The following is a 17823-nucleotide window of genomic DNA, read 5'->3' as shown; positions in this document are numbered from 1 at the left end:
ATATACTCCCTCCGTCCCATAATATAAGAACGTTTTTGACATTGTTATTATGGGACGGAGGGAGTACAAAGTTATTCTAACAATGACTTACCTTCGATGAAAGAGCGTACCATTCTTTCTCAGTCAATGGCTGAGATCCATTTCCCAATCCAGATATTTACAGGTATGCATAGCAATTCAGAGGAAGAAAAATGAGTTCCATGCCATTATAGAGCAATTTTGTCAAACAGATCAGAAACAAACATGCATCATTTTCTTCCAATAAAAGAGCAACCAAGTACCAACATACAATAGTCTTATAAGTTGGCATGTCATTGTCACCATTAAGCTATTCCTTATTTCAAAGGACCAGTTAAAATTGCGTAGCACATCTATTAATCCTACTTTTTAAAACATCGCGTGCTTAGCTTTAAATTGTGCTTTCTCGGCCTTGAATGGAATAGAACCATAAGCACCAGGCGAAATATCAAGGTTTAGGGAAAAAAATAAGATATGTTAAAATGCTCTGCTTTCCCCCCAAATGTCAATAGTTGGCGCCCATGTCTTCACTTGTACAACATGTCCGTTTATATTATTAGTGGATCATCAATTACTGAAACATATCACAATGCACACCCCGGATTCTAGGTTTGTCAAGATTGTTTATTTAACTGATGCAATAGCACGGTCTAGTTGCTTTTGGTCAACTGCAATTATTATTTTTTATTTGGGCAAGTGAACCATAAACTGATGAACAATGAAGCTCGCGCTTAGCAAATAGCATATCATCCCTCTAAACTTTCCTGAGCAAAATTATTAGCAATAAAATTATAAAATAAAAAGCAATTGATGTTGTGTAAGAAAGGCGGGGCTTTAGAGTAAGGGGAGGGAAGTGAAGCTTGTTGTTCCCAGCTTGTCCATTTCCTGTTTAAAAAAGTGGCAAAGTTCACGAATAAATATTGATACCGAGGCAGATACAATATCCTAGGTAACTCCATCATCATTACATTTAAAAGGTAAAAGAGGCTAACCAACTCCCCTCCAGAAGGCTCCCCCGATTGGGCCTTCGTGGGCCGTCGGATCTGGCTCTCGGACACGCCTGAGCCGTTGGATCTTCACGGCGGTTAAATCAGTTTTCACCTCACGATCGTTTTTCACTGGCCAATGACGGGTGGGCTCGCGCGGCACACTGGTTGGCTGGGTCGCCTGTTTTCACGTGCAGGCCGTTTTGCCCAATCCCCACCATGCGTTCCGCACCCAATCCCCCGTCTCCCCAGGCCCCAGCCCCCACCGGACAAACCCTAGCCTCACCAAGCCCCACATCTCGCGCTCCTCCCTCCTCCATCCCCGTTAGCCGCCGCCGCCGTTCTGCCTCCCTCCTCTCTCTCCCCTACAACCACGTCGCCGGGAGGAAGCCGCCGTTCGTGGCGCCATGCCGCTGACGGGGTGTTACGCACGCTTCGTTCCCCACAGCCCCTCCCTCATCCTCGCTCATCACCGCCGCTGCCTGCTACTCCCGGGGCGGCCGAGCGCCAACGGTGCGGCAATGGCTGTTCTAGGAGGCGAGGGCGAGGGCGCGGGCGTTGGGCGTTGGGCGTGTGGACAAGGAGGGAGGAGTCAACTTGAGGGAGGAGATGAGAGAGGTGAGGGTTGGCAGCGATTGCAGGGAGAGGAGGAGGAGTCTGGAGGCAACGGACGATTTTTTTAGGGTGGTCGGTGTCGTGGTTCTAACTCTGACAGTGATGTAGGGGGGTATGTATGGAGAGGCTAGATCTTAGCTATGGAGGAGTTGTAAGCACACAAGGATTACGAGTTCAGGCCCTTCTCAGAGGAAGTAACAACCCTACGTCTCGGTGCCCGGAGGCGGTCGACTGAATTATGTGTGTATGAATAACAGGGGTGCCAACCCCGTGATACTAAGGAGGGGGTGGCTTATATAGAGTTCGCCAGGCCCCTCCAGCCCTCAGTAATGCAAGTTTTAAAGTACATTAAGATTGGGGGTTACTGGTAACGCCCCTAATAAAGTGCTATGATGACCATAAAAGCTACTTAATGACCGACCGTTTGCGTGCAGGGTGACTTTAGATCTCCTGGCAGTCGAGTGGTTGGAATTTGGTCGAGTGATTGCTTCGTGGTCGAGTGTCTTGAATCTGTCGAGTGGGATACCTCCAAGTTGATTGAAAGGTGACTTATTCTAGGGATGTCCTTGGGTATGGTACTTAGGACAGGTCCATGCCCCTATCCTAGGTACATAGCTTCTTCTCCTCCAATGGATCGAGGTTCGAGTGGGGAAGGAGTTGGGGATCTTTCCGACTGGTTCTTCATGTTATATGAATGTCTTGTTTTGGATCAATTGTCACGGATGACGCCGTCAACTTCTTTCAGTCGCCTTGATCCATTCTTGGCCTCTTGTCGAGTGAATTTCTTTACTTGTGAAGTTCCGAGTGACGGTGTGAAAGGGATCTTCTGTTTGACGAGTTGTTCTGCGGCCCGCGGATTTTGCGGGATTTGAATTTCGGGAAGCGCGCGGGACGGGGGCGGCCGCAGTAATCGGATGGGATAGGACGGAAGCTCCTCGATCCCCACGCCACCTTTTTCGCCACGTACCGTGCGCGCCTGTTACGGGATTTGACGGGATTGCCTAGGCCTACCAGTCAGCCACTCGGAAGCGACCTCTTATAAGCTGCCGGCTCAGGACCCCCGAACAGTGCGCCTTCACTTTTCCCCCTTCCTTCACAAGATCCTCCGCCACCTCCGCTCCCACCTTGGTGCCGTAGGTCTGTTCGAGCTTCGCCGGCGACGATGGTGAAGGAGAAGACGTCGGCTCTGGAGCGCGCGAAGAAGGTGGCGGTGCAGGGGAAGGGGAAGAAGTCCGCTCGGGGCGGATCTTCCTCGAGGACTGCTCTGCCCAAGGATTGGATCCAGGGCAACTGGATGCCGTCGGTGATTCGGCAGGATGATCTCGATGATCTGGTCGAGGGGGATTCATTCCCCACGAATCTACGCGCCTCCCGGGGAAAGAAGTCGAACCCCAGCCTCTTGATGGTGAGTGCGTCCTCCTCGCCACCCATATCAATCGTGGATTCTCTCTGCCTCCTCATCCTTTTTTCCGGAGCTTCTTGAGCTTCTTCGGAGCGCAGCTCCATCACTTTACTCCCAATTCTATTGTGTATCTTGCTGCTTTCGTTTCCTTGTGTGAAAACTTCTTGGGTTGCCGCCCCCATTGGGGACTCTTCAAGCACATCTTCACTTGCCGCTCTCAGTCGGTCAAGAAGGCCAAGTCGAGTGAAGAACGGACGCAGGTGATCCAGCTGTGCGGGGGCCTGGCGATCCAGATGAGGGGAAAAAGTTCCTTTCCGTCTATCACTTTTACCGAGTCAGTCCGTGGGTGGTAGACGACTTGGTTTTACTGTAAAGACCAGGTGACCCCAGGACAGTCGACGGGGCTTCCCCCTTTTTCTCTGAATCGAGCACAAAAACCTGCCTCTCTGAAAGTGACGCCGGAGGAAAAGGCGCAAGTCAAGGTGCTGGTCGGTCGAGTGGTTCAGCTTGTCCGCGAGGGTGTGACTGGCATGGACTTGTTGGAAGTCTTCCTTCGGAGGCGCATCCAACCGCTTCAGGCTCATGACCACCCGATGTGGCTGTACTCGGGTCTCGAAGACACCACTCGATTCACCCAGAGGAGGTCACTGACGAGATGTTGGAAGGGTGGCTGTCGAGTATCACAGGGAACAAGGACAACCCCCGAGGAGCCAGGAGGATTCCTCCACTCGACCAAACATACGAAGTGGACAAGGTCTGACCTTGTGTTTCCGACTGTGATCTTGCTTTCTTTATTTGTTCTTTTTGGATTAGTCGATTGACTTTTGTCTCGTTTGTTGTCCTCTAGGCCACTACTGAGATGTACTCGACACCCAATGGAGCACAGGAGCAGGCCGAGGAAGGAGAGGCGAGCGGAGGCAAAAGTGGAGACGAGGGAGAAGAGTGGGAATCTCACGGCGAAGGAGAGGGGGATGACGACTCCAGTGAAGAGGAGGAGGAAGAAGTCGAACCTCCCCGCTCGGAACGGCGATCCAAGCTTACACACGACCCTGCGCGGGAACGTGGTAAGGCGACTGTCCCTGTTGGGCAGTCGTCGAAGCACCCTCGGACCTCATCTCCAGCGCCGACAGAAAAAGCTCCCAAGCACCCACGCGCGACGCCGTCCAAGCCGCCCAAGGCTCTGCCCAAGATGAAGATGACTGTCCCCACCATTTCTGGGTAATAGTAGAATTTGTTTTCCTTTGTCAAACGTGACGGACTCTTGGTCAACTCATTGAATAAGTTGACTGACTTTCGAAATTTGCAGTGCTGCCACCTCGGAGATCTCCGCCAAGGACGATGATCAAGAGATGGAAGACGCTGTTACCTCCAACCCCGGTACGATTACTGATGCTCTGCTTTTAGTCGACTGACGATTTCTTATAATTCCGGTCGATTGGATTTTTCTTGTAGCTCCTCCTCATGTCATTGACCTCCCTGATGATGACGACGAAGTGCCGCTGAGGGCGCGAAGGAACAGGAGGGCGCCGGCTGGCAAGACCCCACAAACTACTCCGGCGCCTGAGGCCGCAGTCCGGGAGGGTGGTGATACCACTCGGGTTTCTGTGACCTTCGCTGAACCTCTGACGAGTGTCCGGCCTTCGACGTCGACTGCAAATCCGCCTTCGCTTTTTGCCACACACCACGTCCCTAAGGACCAAGTGGGTGCCGCTAAAGAGGCTATACGCCAGGCAGGGATCATGATGGAGCAAGTGAAGGTGGTTCGGGAAGCCAGCCAAGCAGCTTATGACGCGAGCTCAGCTCTTCAGAGCAACGTCCAGGTCAGTCGATTCACCGCTTGTTCTGTTAGGATATGCTATCTGAAGAATCTCTTTTCTGAAGATCTTTATATCTGTACACCCAATGGGTGTGTCTATTAATCTTTTTGACGAGTGGGGGCACGCTAAGGATCTTCTTGGTCGAACCAGTGGGGGCACGCTGAGTGCACCCACTGGGTGTAGTCCCCGAGACTACGGTGGACTGCTGGCAGTCGACCGTAGTCTTTATATTGTGTTGCTTTAGCCGAACTTCTTCACTCGGTCTGGTCAGGCCTTGATTTTTTTTTGGTCGAACCAGTGGGGGCACGCTAAGTGCACCCACTGGGTGTAGTCCCCGAGACTACTATCGAATGTTTTTGATTCGTCTGTAGTCTTAGAAACGCCATCATTGTCTCTTGGTTACTTGGAAGCAACTTATCTTGGATGTCTGTCGACTGATTTTTTGCAGAAATCCTGCGAACTTGTGGCTCGCTACACTGAGTTGGAGAACAAACAGATCCGGCTGAACTTTGACTTGAAGCTTGCTCAGGAGAACTTGCAGAAGGCGAGGGACGAAGCAAAAGGTATGGCTGGTGAGCTTTTGTCGACTGTCCTTTCTTTCTGGCCGTCCTCGATGTTGATCTCACTTGCTGTTTCGCAGACAAAATGGAGGAGGCTCTGAAGAAGAAGGATCAAGACCTTGCCGAAGCGTAGAAGGAGGCCCTGAACAAAACGAAGCTTGCTGAAGAAAAACTGGCTTCAGTCGGTACTCTTGAAAAGGAAAACTCCAGGCTGAAAACTGCTCTTGACACGGCTAATCGAGAGGTCAGCCGTCTGAAGAATGGCAATATAGCTCTAAATGAAAAGGCAAGTGAACTGGCGGGGAAGAGGAACGATCTGGAGGCTTATCTCGGTGGACTCGCCAAGAAGCTGTTCGTCATGCTCGAGGGTAATTACTCCGGCCCGACTGACTTGCATTTACCAAATCTGCGTAGAGCCACTGACTTATCCTTGAATTGTGTTTACAGAATTCTGCCAGAACTTCGAAGAGGAGACCAGTTGTAACGCCCTCGATGCGGCTATATCTCCCACGTGTCGAGGCACGACTTAGAGGCATAACCGCATTGAAAGCAATGTCGCAAGTCAGGAAATCATCACACATCCCATGTACATAAATGATAAAGGGGAGGTACATAGTTGGCTTACACTCGCCACGTCACATCAAAGTACATAAACAACATCCATCATACAAATCACTCATGGCCCGACTACGGTGCCAAATAGAAAAGACCCCCAACATGCGACAAGGCCCTGAATCGATAACCCCAACTGGACACCACTACTGATCGCCGGGAAAGGAAACATAATAACGTTGAGAGTCCTCGTCGAACTCCCACTTGAGCTCGTACTCGTCACCTGGAGCGGAATCACCTGGACCTGCATCTGGAATTATAGTATCTGTGAGCCACAGAGACTCAGCAATCTCGCACCCTCGCGATCAAGACTATTTAAGCTTATAGGAAGGACAAGGCAAGTATATGTGGAGCTGCAGCAAGCGACTAGCATATGTGGTGGCTAACTTATCCGCAAAGGAGAGCGAGAAGAGGAGGCAAAGCGCGAGCGAGAGACTAGAAGGAACAACCTGCGCAAGCATTACTCCAACACCGTGTCCACTTCCCGGACTCCGCCGAGAAGAGGCCATCACGGCAACAAACTCAGTTGATTCATTTTAATTAATTAAGGTTTACGTTGTCTACAACCGGACATTAACAAATTCCCATCTGCCCATAACCGCGGGCACGGCTTTCGAAAGTTCAATCCCTGCAGGGGAGTCCCAACTTAGCCCATGACAAGCTCTCACGGTCAACGAAGGAAAAGACCTCCTCCCAAGACGTTCCGATCAGACTCGGTGTCTCGGTAACTCAAGACACTTCGACAGGTTAAAACAAGACCAGCAACACCGCCCGAATGTGCCGACAAATCCCGATAGGAGCTGCACATATCTCTTTCTCAGGGCACACTCAGATTGTCCTAGGTACGGGTAGGCCAGCCCAGAGTTGCCCCTGGTGGCCACCGGTAGCTGACAGGTGGACCAACACTCAGAGGAGCACTGGCCCGGGGGGGTTAAAATAAGATGACCCTTGAGTCTGCAGAACCCAAGGGAAAGAAAAGGCTAGGTGGCAAATGGTAAAACCAAGGTTGGGCATTGCTGGAAAAGCTTTAATCAATGCGAAATATCAAGGGGTTCCCATTATAACCCAACCGCGTAAGGAACGCAAAATCCGGGAACATAACACCGATATGACGAAAACTAGGGCGGTAAGAGTGGAACAAAACACTAGGCGAGAGGCCGAGCCTTCCACCCTTTACCAAGTATATAGATGCATTAAGATAACATAGCAATATAATGATATCCCAACAAGCAAATAAAAGATGTTCCAATAGGAACGGCTCCAATCTTCACCTGCAACTAGCAACGCTATAAGAGGGGCTGAGCAAAGCGGTAACATAGCCAATCAACGGTTTGCTAGGACAATGGTAGGTTAGAGGCTCAATCATGCAATTGGGAGGCTGACAAGCAAGTGGTAGGCATCGTAGCAGTGGCAAAGCAAAGAGCGGGCAAACTAGCATAGCAAAGATAGTAGTGATTTCGAGGGTATGATCATCTTGCCTGCACAGTTGTCAAAGCTGACTGGATCCTCACAAGCGAACTCAACGGGCTCCTCGGTAGCGAACTCGTCTCCCGGCTCTACCCAAACAAGACAAACAAGCAACAAGGATACAATCAACCACGTGCAAGACCAAGCAATATGATGAAATGATGACATGCTATGCGGGATGCAAAATGCAAGATATGACAGGAAATGCATGAACCTGGCCTCAACTTGGAATTCCAAGTGTGCCACTGGATAGAGGGGATGAAATCGCTTGAAAACGATATAAAGATCATTGGAATCGGAGCTACGGTTTGGGAATGGCAAGCGTTTTAAGATACGACACCGGTCTGCGATTTACAGCAAGTAGGCATCTAAATACAACGAAATGAACATGCTACAGCCACCAAACATGAAAACAAAATACATGGCAGTGATGTACACAAGATGGCTAACAAAACACTAGCACTGAGCCATAGGCAAATTCATCCATTAAGAGGTTCAAACAAGCATGGCAAAAATGAATATGCAAAACAGATTCCAGACTTAGTGAAATTAACACTAGCCTGAAATTTCAGATCACGAAGCCCTTTTCGGAGCAGCAAAACAACATGATAGATAACCTGAACATGACAAGTAAGAACATGGCATGGAGCTACTCAACAAGCTTATCAAAACACCCAAAGTGACCTGGGGCCAAAAGGGTTCACAAAATACTCTACCGAGCTCACGAACATAGCTCGAACACAATCAGTTTTCAGACTTAGTGAAAACTGAGACATGCTGAAATTATAACTCACGAAGGCATGTAAACGAGCTCGATGCACTCACTACGGTGCAAGTCATAGCAAGGCAAGCATGTAACCAGCAATAAGGCACAATATGCTAGCTACACATGGCAAGAACAAAGGCATAGCATGCATGGAACACTAACGGTAGCATCGGCAAAATCGCAAACAAGTTGACGATCTGCCCAGATTAACAACGAAGCTAAAGTTGAGCTCGATTGAGTCAACCTAGAGCACTCCACATATGCAAACAAAGACATGGATGGATAGAGCATAACATAAATATCAAAACTCCCTTACTGATCATCCTCAAAAGAGGCACGGATCACTAGGAAACAAGCTGGACATATAGCATCACGAACTAAAATATCCCAGACTTAGTGAAAATCACTAAGTCCCTGAAATAAGCAATCTCAGGTACCTCTCTTCGCAAGCTTGCACAAGACAACACACACATCCTAAAAATGCATGGGTGGCACCTCTGGAAAGAAGACAAAATGCTTAACAATTCATCCCAAAGGGGCACAGGCATATCATGCACGGATTAAACATGGCAAAAATGACAAAAGTGCATGATGAACTAACGGATCTGCAATTTAACTCACGAAGCCTCCTTCTAACATCATTTTGGGCATCAAGATGAACTCAAATGCAAATGATGCAATGGAATGAAATGATGTACATGTCGAGACGAAGATTTTGATATATTATATGCCCAAAACGGAGCTACGGTTGCGGAGATACAAGTAGTCAAAGAATGCATAAAAAATCTGGGAGTTAGGGTTTCGGGGGAGAGGGGGTCAACCCAGATCCAGATCCAGCGCACGGAAACCGAGGCACCGCCCGAGTTACTGTAGCAGCCGGAGGAGCTCGCCGGAGCCGGAGCTTGGGGAGGAGGCCGGCGAGGCGGGGCGAGGCCAGGGCGGCGGCGGTCGGCGGCGCCGGCGGGGCGGCGTCCCGCGGCGAGGAGGCGGCGGGGCCGGCGGTGCGGGGGCGAGGAGAGGCGGCGGCGTCCGGCGCCGATGCGGGCGGCGGCGGGGCGGCGCCGGCGACGAGGGCGGCGGGCGGCGGCGGCCTCGGGCGAAGGAGGAGGCGGGCGGCGGTGATGCGGCCTCGGGCTCCGCGCGGGCCCGTCGGTGCAGCGGCGGCGGGCCACGTGGCGGACGCTGGTTGGGCGAGGCGGATCGGGCGGATGTTGTCCGGTCGGATCCGGACACGTCCGTCGGTGGGGGGGGGGTTGATCTGTTTTTTTTAGGAGGAGGACGGGGAGAATCCGAGATCCGAAAATGGGGGGCCTTTAAATAGGCATAGAGGGAGCTAGGAGAGTCCAAATGAGGTGCGGTTTTCGCCCACGCGATCGTGATCGAACGCTCTAGGACATGGAGCAAAGTTTGGTGGGTTTTGGGACAAATTTGGGGGGTGTTGGGCTGCAACACACACGAGGCCTTTTCGGTCCCTCGGTTAACCGTTGGAGTATCAAATGAAGTCCAAATGATACGAAACTTGACAGGCGGTCTACCGGTAGTAAACCAAGGCCGCATGGCAAGTCTCGGTCCAATCCAGAAATGTTTGAACCCCACACATGAAAGAAAGCTAGAAAAGGCCACCGGAGGAGAAGGAAGCGCCGGAATGCAAAACGGACAACGGAGAAAATGCTCAAATGCATGAGATGAATATGTATGCAAATGCAATGCACGAGATGACATGATAAGAGATGCACGAAAAAGAAAACAACACACGGAGACAAAGACCCGAACCCGAGAAATAAATATAACTTAGCGCCGGAGACGGCAAGAGTTGGATACAAATATGGAAAGTATATCTGGGGCGTTACACCAGTCGAGTGGAGACAGACTTGGACCCCATCAATTCTCTAGTGAAGGACGAGGCTGCTATGGACGTGCTCCGACTGGAATCTCGTGTTGCCGGCGTTGTTGACTATCTTGCTCGGTTGAAGGTTGCGATGTCACGGATCGACATGTCGCTCTGGCCTAGGACGACGCTTCAGAATGACCTCGAGTCCCTGATGCCTCAACTGAATGAAGTTCCAGGTCGAGTGGCGGAATGGAAGAAATCTTCTGCTAGATGTGGCACTGACGTCGCTCTGTCTCTGGTCCGCGTCCACTGCAAGGAGGCGCGAGAAGAAAAGTTGGCCGCCATCCAAGTTGCCAATACCAGGAAGCACAACTTTCAAGACTTCATGAAGACTTTCATTGCTGCTGCCACTCGCATTGCAGACGGGATCGACTTGGATGAGTTCGTCGCCCCTTCCAGTCCTCCGCATGAGGAATAAAAACTTTTATGCTTCACTTTAAATTTGCCTCGGAATGCCGAGTGGATTTTGTAATCGTTAAACTCTGTCTAGCTGGAGGCTCGAGTACTTTGATCTGCGGTCTAGAACCTTTGGATCTTATCTGAACTTGATTTATCATTGAATATCTTCATGAATTATCTGTCGAGTGGAACTTGTTCTTCACTCGAAATAACTTTGTATTTGTGGTGCAACTCCGAAGGAGAAGGTAGCAGTCGATTTGCACCTCGTCGTCCTTGCGGATTGGGATGTGTTCCATACTTAGGCGAGCACTGGGCTGCAGCTAAGCCTCCGAGTGGAAGGTCTGCTCTCCACTCGGTAGGATTTTAAAAACTTAGGCGAGTACTAGACTGCAGCTAAGCCCCCGAGTGGGAGGTCTGCTCTCCACTTGGTAGGATTTTTTCAAACTTAGGCGAGTACTGGACTGCAGCTAAGCCCCCGAGTGGGAGGTCTGCTCTCCACTCAGTAGGATTTTTTTCAAACTTAGGCGAGGACTGGACTGCAGCTAAGCCCCCGAGTGGGAGGTCTGCTCTCCACTCAGTAGGATTTTTTCAAACTTAGGCGAGCACTGGACTGCAGCTAAGCCCCCGAGTGGGAGGTCTGCTCTCCACTCGGTAGGATTTTTTCAAACTTAGGCGAGTACTGGACTGCAGCTAAGCCCCCGAGTGGGAGGTCTGCTCTCCACTCGGTAGGATTTTTTCAAACTTAGGCGAGTACTGGACTGCAGCTAAGCCCCCGAGTGGGAGGTCTGCTCTCCACTCGGTAGGATTTTTTCAAACTTAGGCGAGTACTGGACTGCAGCTAAGCCCCCCGAGTGGGAGGTCTGCTCACCACTCGGTAGGATTTTTAAATACTTAGGCGAGCACTGGGCTACAGCTAAGCCTCCGAGTGGGAGGTTTTCTCTCCACTCGGTAGGATTTTTAAACACTTAGGCGAGCACTGGGCTGCAGCTAAGCCTCCGAGTGGGAGTCTGGCTCACCACTCGGTAGGATTTTTAAACACTTAGGCAAGCACTGGGCTGCAGCTAAGCCTCCGAGTGGGAGTCTGGCTCACCACTCGGTAGGATTTTTAAACACTTAGGCAAGCACTGGGCTGCAGCTAAGCCTCCAAGTGGGAGTCTGGCTCACCACTCGGTAGGATTTTTAAACACTTAGGCGAGCATTGGGTTGTAGCTAAGCCTCCGAGTGGGAGGTTTTCTCTCCACTCGATAGGATTTTTAAACACTTAGGTGAGCACTGGGCTGCAGCTAAGCCTCCGAGTGGGAGGTTTGCTCTCCACTCGGTAGGATTTTTAAACACTTAGGCGAGCACTGGGTTGCAGCTAAGCCTCCGAGTGGGAGTCTGGCTCACCACTCGGTAGGATTTTTAAACACTTAGGCGAGCACTGGGCTGCAGCTAAGCCTCCGAGTAGGAGTCTGGCTCGCCACTCGGTAGGATTTTTAAACACTTAGGCGAGCACTGAGCTGCAGCTAAGCCTCCGAGTGGGAGTCTGGCTCACCACTCGGTAGGATTTTTCTTTTACAAACTTAGGCGAAACGGATTCGCAGCTAAGCCACCCACTGGGGAATTTCACACGCAAACAAAAGCAACAACAATTATAGGAAAATTTGTAACACTCTTGTCTTTGATAAATAGACTACAGAAGTTTTTCTTATTACATCTCATCCGAGTGAGAATTCAAGTGTGAAAGGGGCGGAGCAGTTCTGCATTCCAAGCTCGTGGCTCATCGATCTGGCAATCGACATTGTAAAGGTGATACGCTCCATTATGGAGGACTCTGGTGACGATGAAGGGACCTTCCCAAGTAGGAGCGAGCTTGTGTGGTTTCTGTTGATCCACTCGGAGGACCAAATCTCCTTCTTGGAAGGCTCGACTCTTCACATTTCTGGCATGGAATCGACCCAAGTCTTGCTGATAAATGGTCGATCGGATCATAGTCATTTCTCTTTCTTCTTCCAGGAGGTCGACTGCGTCTTGCCGGGCTTGTTCTGCTTCATCTTTGGTATAAAGCTCGACTCGGGGTGCATTGTGAAGTAGATCACTCGGCAGGACTGCTTCCGCTCCGTAAACCAGAAAGAACGGAGTTCTTCCAGTCGACCGATTCGGGGTGGTCCTCAATCCCCACGGAACTGATGGAAGCTCGTCGACCCAAGCACCTGCTGCGTGCTTGAGATCACGCATCAGCCGAGGCTTTAGTCCTTTGAGAATCAGACCATTTGCCCTTTCTGCTTGTCCATTCGACTGGGGGTGGGCGACTGAAAGTGCAACTATCCCTAGGTGGTTTTGGTAATTCATAACAACATATAGCTCATTGAGCTAATGCTATTCCAAGATGATTATTTCAGGAAAGCTCAATGATTGGCATGGCATGGATGGTGAAAGTGGAACCCTCAAAATGCTAATGACAAAGGATTGGCTCAAGCTCAAAAGCTCAAGACTCTTCATTTTATATTTTAGTGATCCAAGATCACATTGAGTCTTTAGGAAAAGCCAATACTATCAAGGAGGGATGAGGTGTTGCTTAATGAGCCTCTTGCTTCATGTGCTTAGTGATATGCTCCAAAACCCTCAACTACTTTCCCATATCCACATATGACCTAAACCCTAAGCCAAACTCGGTCCTACCGATTCTTTCTATCCGGCGCCACCGAGTTTCACTTGTCATAAGCCACTGCCAAACCCTAGCAATTCGGTTCTACCGATAGGTATCTCGGTCTCACCGAGATGGGATTGCAAACTCTCTGTTTCCCTTTCGTAACTTTTCGGTCTCACCGAAAGAGTGAAACGGTCCCACCGAGATTGCAGCGTAAACTCTTCGTTTCCTTTTTGTAACTTTTCGGTCTCACCAAAAGAGCAAATCGGTCCCACCGAGTTTGCCTGACCAACTCTCTGGTTAGCTTATTACCAAACTCGGTCTCACCGAGTTTGTGTAATCGGTCTCACCGAGATTACGTTATGCCCAAACCCTAACCATATCGGTCCTACCGAGTTGCATGTCAGTACCACCGAAAATCTCTAACGGTCACTACGTTTACCTCTTCGGTCCGACCGAGTTTGTTGATTCGGTCCCACCGAGATTGGAAAACTGTGTGTAACGGTTGGATTTTGTGTGGAGGCTATATATACCCCTCCACCTCCTCTTCATTCGTGGAGAGAGCCATCAGAACACATACACAATTCCAACTCATATGTTCTGAGAGAGAACCACCTACTCATGTGTTGAGACCAAGATATTCCATTCCTACCATATGAATCTTGATCTCTAGCCTTCCCCAAGTTGCTTTCCACTCAAATCTTCTTTCCACAAAATCCAAATCCTATGAGAGAGAGTTGAGTGTTGGGGAGACTATCATTTGAAGCACAAGAGCAAGGAGTTCATCATCAACACACCATTTGTTACTTCTTGGAGAGTGGTGTCTCCTAGATTGGCTAGGTGTCACTTGGGAGCCTCCGACAAGATTGTGGAGTTGAACCAAGGAGTTTGTAAGGGCAAGGAGATCGCCTACTTCGTGAAGATCTACCGCTAGTGAGGCAAGTCCTTCGTGGGCGATGGCCATGGTGGGATAGACAAGGTTGCTTCTTCGTGGACCCTTCGTGGGTGGTTGCTTCTTCGTGGACCCTTCGTGGGTGGAGCCCTCCGTGGACTCGCGCAACCATTACCCTTCGTGGGTGGAGCCCTCCGTGGACTCGCGCAACCGTTACCCTTCGTGGGTTGAAGTCTCCATCAACGTGGATGTAGGATAGCACCACCTATCCGAACCACGGGAAAAACATCCGTGTCTCCAATTGCGTTTGAATTCTCCAAACCCTTCCCTTTACATTCTTGCAAGTTGCATGCTTTACTTTCCGCTGCCAATATACTCTTTGCATGCTTGCTTGAATTGTGTGATGATTGCTTGACTTGTCCTACAATAGCTAAAATCTGCCAAGAACTAAAATTGGGAAAAGGTTAAGTTTTTATTTGGTCAAGTAGTCTAATCACCCCCCCTCTAGACATACTTTCGATCCTACAAGTGGTATCAGAGCTTTGGTCTCCATTTGCTTCTCCATAGCTTTTGGTGGTCATAGCCTTGGTTTCACAACCTAGGAGAGTATGGCGTCTAGCGAGGGAAATTATCACCGTAGAGGTCCTTACTTTGATGGTACTAATTTTGCTAGTTGGAAGCATAAAATGAAAATGCATATTCTTGGACATAACCCCGCCGTTTGGGCTATTGTGTGTGTTGGTTTGCAAGGTGACTTCTTTGATGGGAAAGAACCAACCGTGAAGCTACTGCGGATGAGTTGAAGATGTTGCAATACAATGCTCAAGCTTGTGATATTCTCTTCAACGGATTGTGCCCCGAAGAATTCAACAAAATCAGCCGTCTTGAGAATGCAAAGGAAATTTGGGACACTTTGATTGATATGCATGAAGGTACCGACTCCGTCAAGGAATCCAAGTTGGATGTGCTTCAAAGTCAACTTGACAAGTTCAAAATGAAGGATGGTGAAGGTGTCGCTGAAATGTACTCTAGGCTTGCTCTCATCACAAATGAGATTGCCGGCTTAGGAAGTGAAGAGATGACCGATAGATTCATCATCAAGAAGATTCTAAGAGCCTTGGATGGAAAATATGATACCGTGTGCACATTGATCCAAATGATGCCCAATTACAAATATCTCAAGCCAACGGAGGTGATTGGAAGAATTGTTGCTCATGAGATGTCACTTAAGGATAAAGAGGAACTTCACAACAAATCAAGTGGTGCCTACAAAGCCTCATGTGAAGCCCCTACATCATCAAGTGAGAAACAAAACTTCAATGAAGAATTGAGCTTAATGGTGAAGAACTTCAACAAGTTCTACAAGAGTAGAAGCAAAGATAGAAGCTTCAAGTCAAGGTCCTACAATGACAAAAGATCTTCTAGTCGAGAGCGAAACTGCTACAGTTGTGGAAGACCCGGACACTATTCCAATGAGTGTACGGCTCCCTACAAGAGAAGAGAAGATTCTCCAAAAAGAAGAAGCAAAGAATCACCACCAAGAGAGAGAAGGAGTAGAGATGATCGTTATGAACGAAGATACTCACGGAGAAGCAAGGATTCGGAAAGGAAGGAAAAATCATCAAGGAGCTACACAAAACGAAGACATCAAGCTCATGTTGGTGAATGGGTATCCGGCTCCGACTCCGACAGCCACTCCGAGAGAAGTTATCACTCCGACTCCGAAGATACTCAAGATGAAGGTGTTGACGGTCTAGCACTTGTGTCAACCAACTCCTACGACATATTTGACTCACCAAATGAAGGAATTGGAAGATGCTTCATGGCCAAAGGTCCTAAGGTAACACACCCCGAGTATGTTGATTTCAATAGTGATGAAGATGACTTGTTAGGTGATGATTTGCTTGTTGACAACTCTAGTGATGAATACTATGATGAAACGTCAATTAATCATGCTAATCAAGATAAAATGAATGACAATGATAAGGAGAAGATTGAGGCTCTAACTAAAGAATTAAACACTCTTAAGTTAGCTCATGAAACTATCTTCGGATATCATCGAGAACTTTTAAGAGCTCATGAGAAATTACGCTTTGAAAAGCTCAATCTTGAGCAAGAGCATGAGTTCTTAAAAGCAATCAATGATGATCTCCGCAAGAAAGGTTCTTCTTACATTGCCAAGCGTTTACTCTTATCCACTTACATGCCTCAAGTCAAGTCTAGTAACAAGAACAAGAAAGATTCTTCCTCTAGCAGTAACAATGATCATGCTAAATCCAATATTGTTGCTTCTAGTAGTTCTCTTGATTCCACTAATGATTCTCTTAGCCAAGTTACACTTGAGCAAGAAAATAGCTTATTGAAGGGAATTATAGAGAAAGGAGTGTACAAAAGCCTTGCCGGGAGTAAGCAATTCGAGGAAATTGTGCGCAAGCAAGGAATGCACCGGAAGAATCAAGGTGTTGGTTTTGAATGAAAGTTCAATGCCAATGGAGTTGAGTGGGAAGAAGATCAATACCCCAAGACAAAGTTTGTTCCTCAACAAGAGAAGTATGATACTTATTTCAAGGGGACACAAGCTCAAGATGATCTTCCACCACAAGACTACAAGCAAAAAAGGCGAGGACAAGCTTCAAGAGGAAATTGATGCATTTGAAGAAGCTCCTAAGACCTTAGTCAAGTGGATTCCCAAGACTACTTCAAGTTCCACTTCATCAAGTACGACTACAACTCCAAGGATTCCCATCAAGATGGTGTGGATCCAAAAGAAGAAGAACTAGAGAGTTCTTGAGGGTGACTCCGCCAACATACTTCACTCTTATCATTTTGGCAAGAACAAGTGCAATCAACTTCCACATCTTGCACTAGTTCAAGGAGTCACAAACCCTCTTGTTGGTAAGACAAGGGACAAGGTAACCTAAAAGTTTTCATGGACATCATCTTGTGTGTGCATCACTCTATGTCTATGGATATCCTTGTTTGTTCCTTGTGGGACTAACCCATGTAGGTATTGAAAGTGCAATTCACTCAAATGGATAGCTCCAAGTGATCTACATCAACATTGAGCATCCACATCTTCAACATCTACATGAAGTCATCATCGACAAAACCCGAGGTTAGTTCATCCCTCTAAGGGGGGATATCACATCTAGGGGGAGATTTACTCTAAGACTTGAGCTAAAGCAACTCTAAAGATGTGAACACAACAATGCTTTATGTAAAAGTGGTAACCCCACTTGAGCTTAAACGATGAGTATGACCTATGATCAAGTGTTCTCACTTGACTCCTAAGTCAATATACTCATATATAGATGACCTTGTCATCGCAAATTGCTTGATAGATGCTAGAATTGGTTGTGCATGCCTTGTCACATATTTCATTTGCCATCTTATTGTGTGAGCATGCTGGTTGCATATTTTACTCATTCGAGGACATCCACTTGTTGTTTTGATTGTTTGGTTTTATTTCCTTTTGCCAAGTGGATGGATAAGAATGCCTAAGAACCTCCTCTAGCTATCTATGTTTTTCTCGTCTCAAACTCTATTCATGCTACATCACAAAATTTGATCAAGTCAGATTCGAACCACTCTGTGTGAGGAGCGCTCGGAGTCCCCGATTCGTCAGAGACTTAAACTTCCAAAACCTCTTTATGATTCTCGGTCTGACCGATACCCCACTTTCGGTCCTACCGAGATCATTAAGTTGATCTAGGTTTTCGATCTTGGTGCAACCGATTTGAACCATTCGGTCACACCAAGTTGCAACAAC

The sequence above is a fragment of the Triticum urartu genome, chromosome 4 (genome assembly GCF_003073215.2).
Source record: "Triticum urartu cultivar G1812 chromosome 4, Tu2.1, whole genome shotgun sequence".
Taxonomy (NCBI): domain Eukaryota; kingdom Viridiplantae; phylum Streptophyta; class Magnoliopsida; order Poales; family Poaceae; genus Triticum; species Triticum urartu.
Note: the sequence above shows the minus strand (reverse complement) of the source record.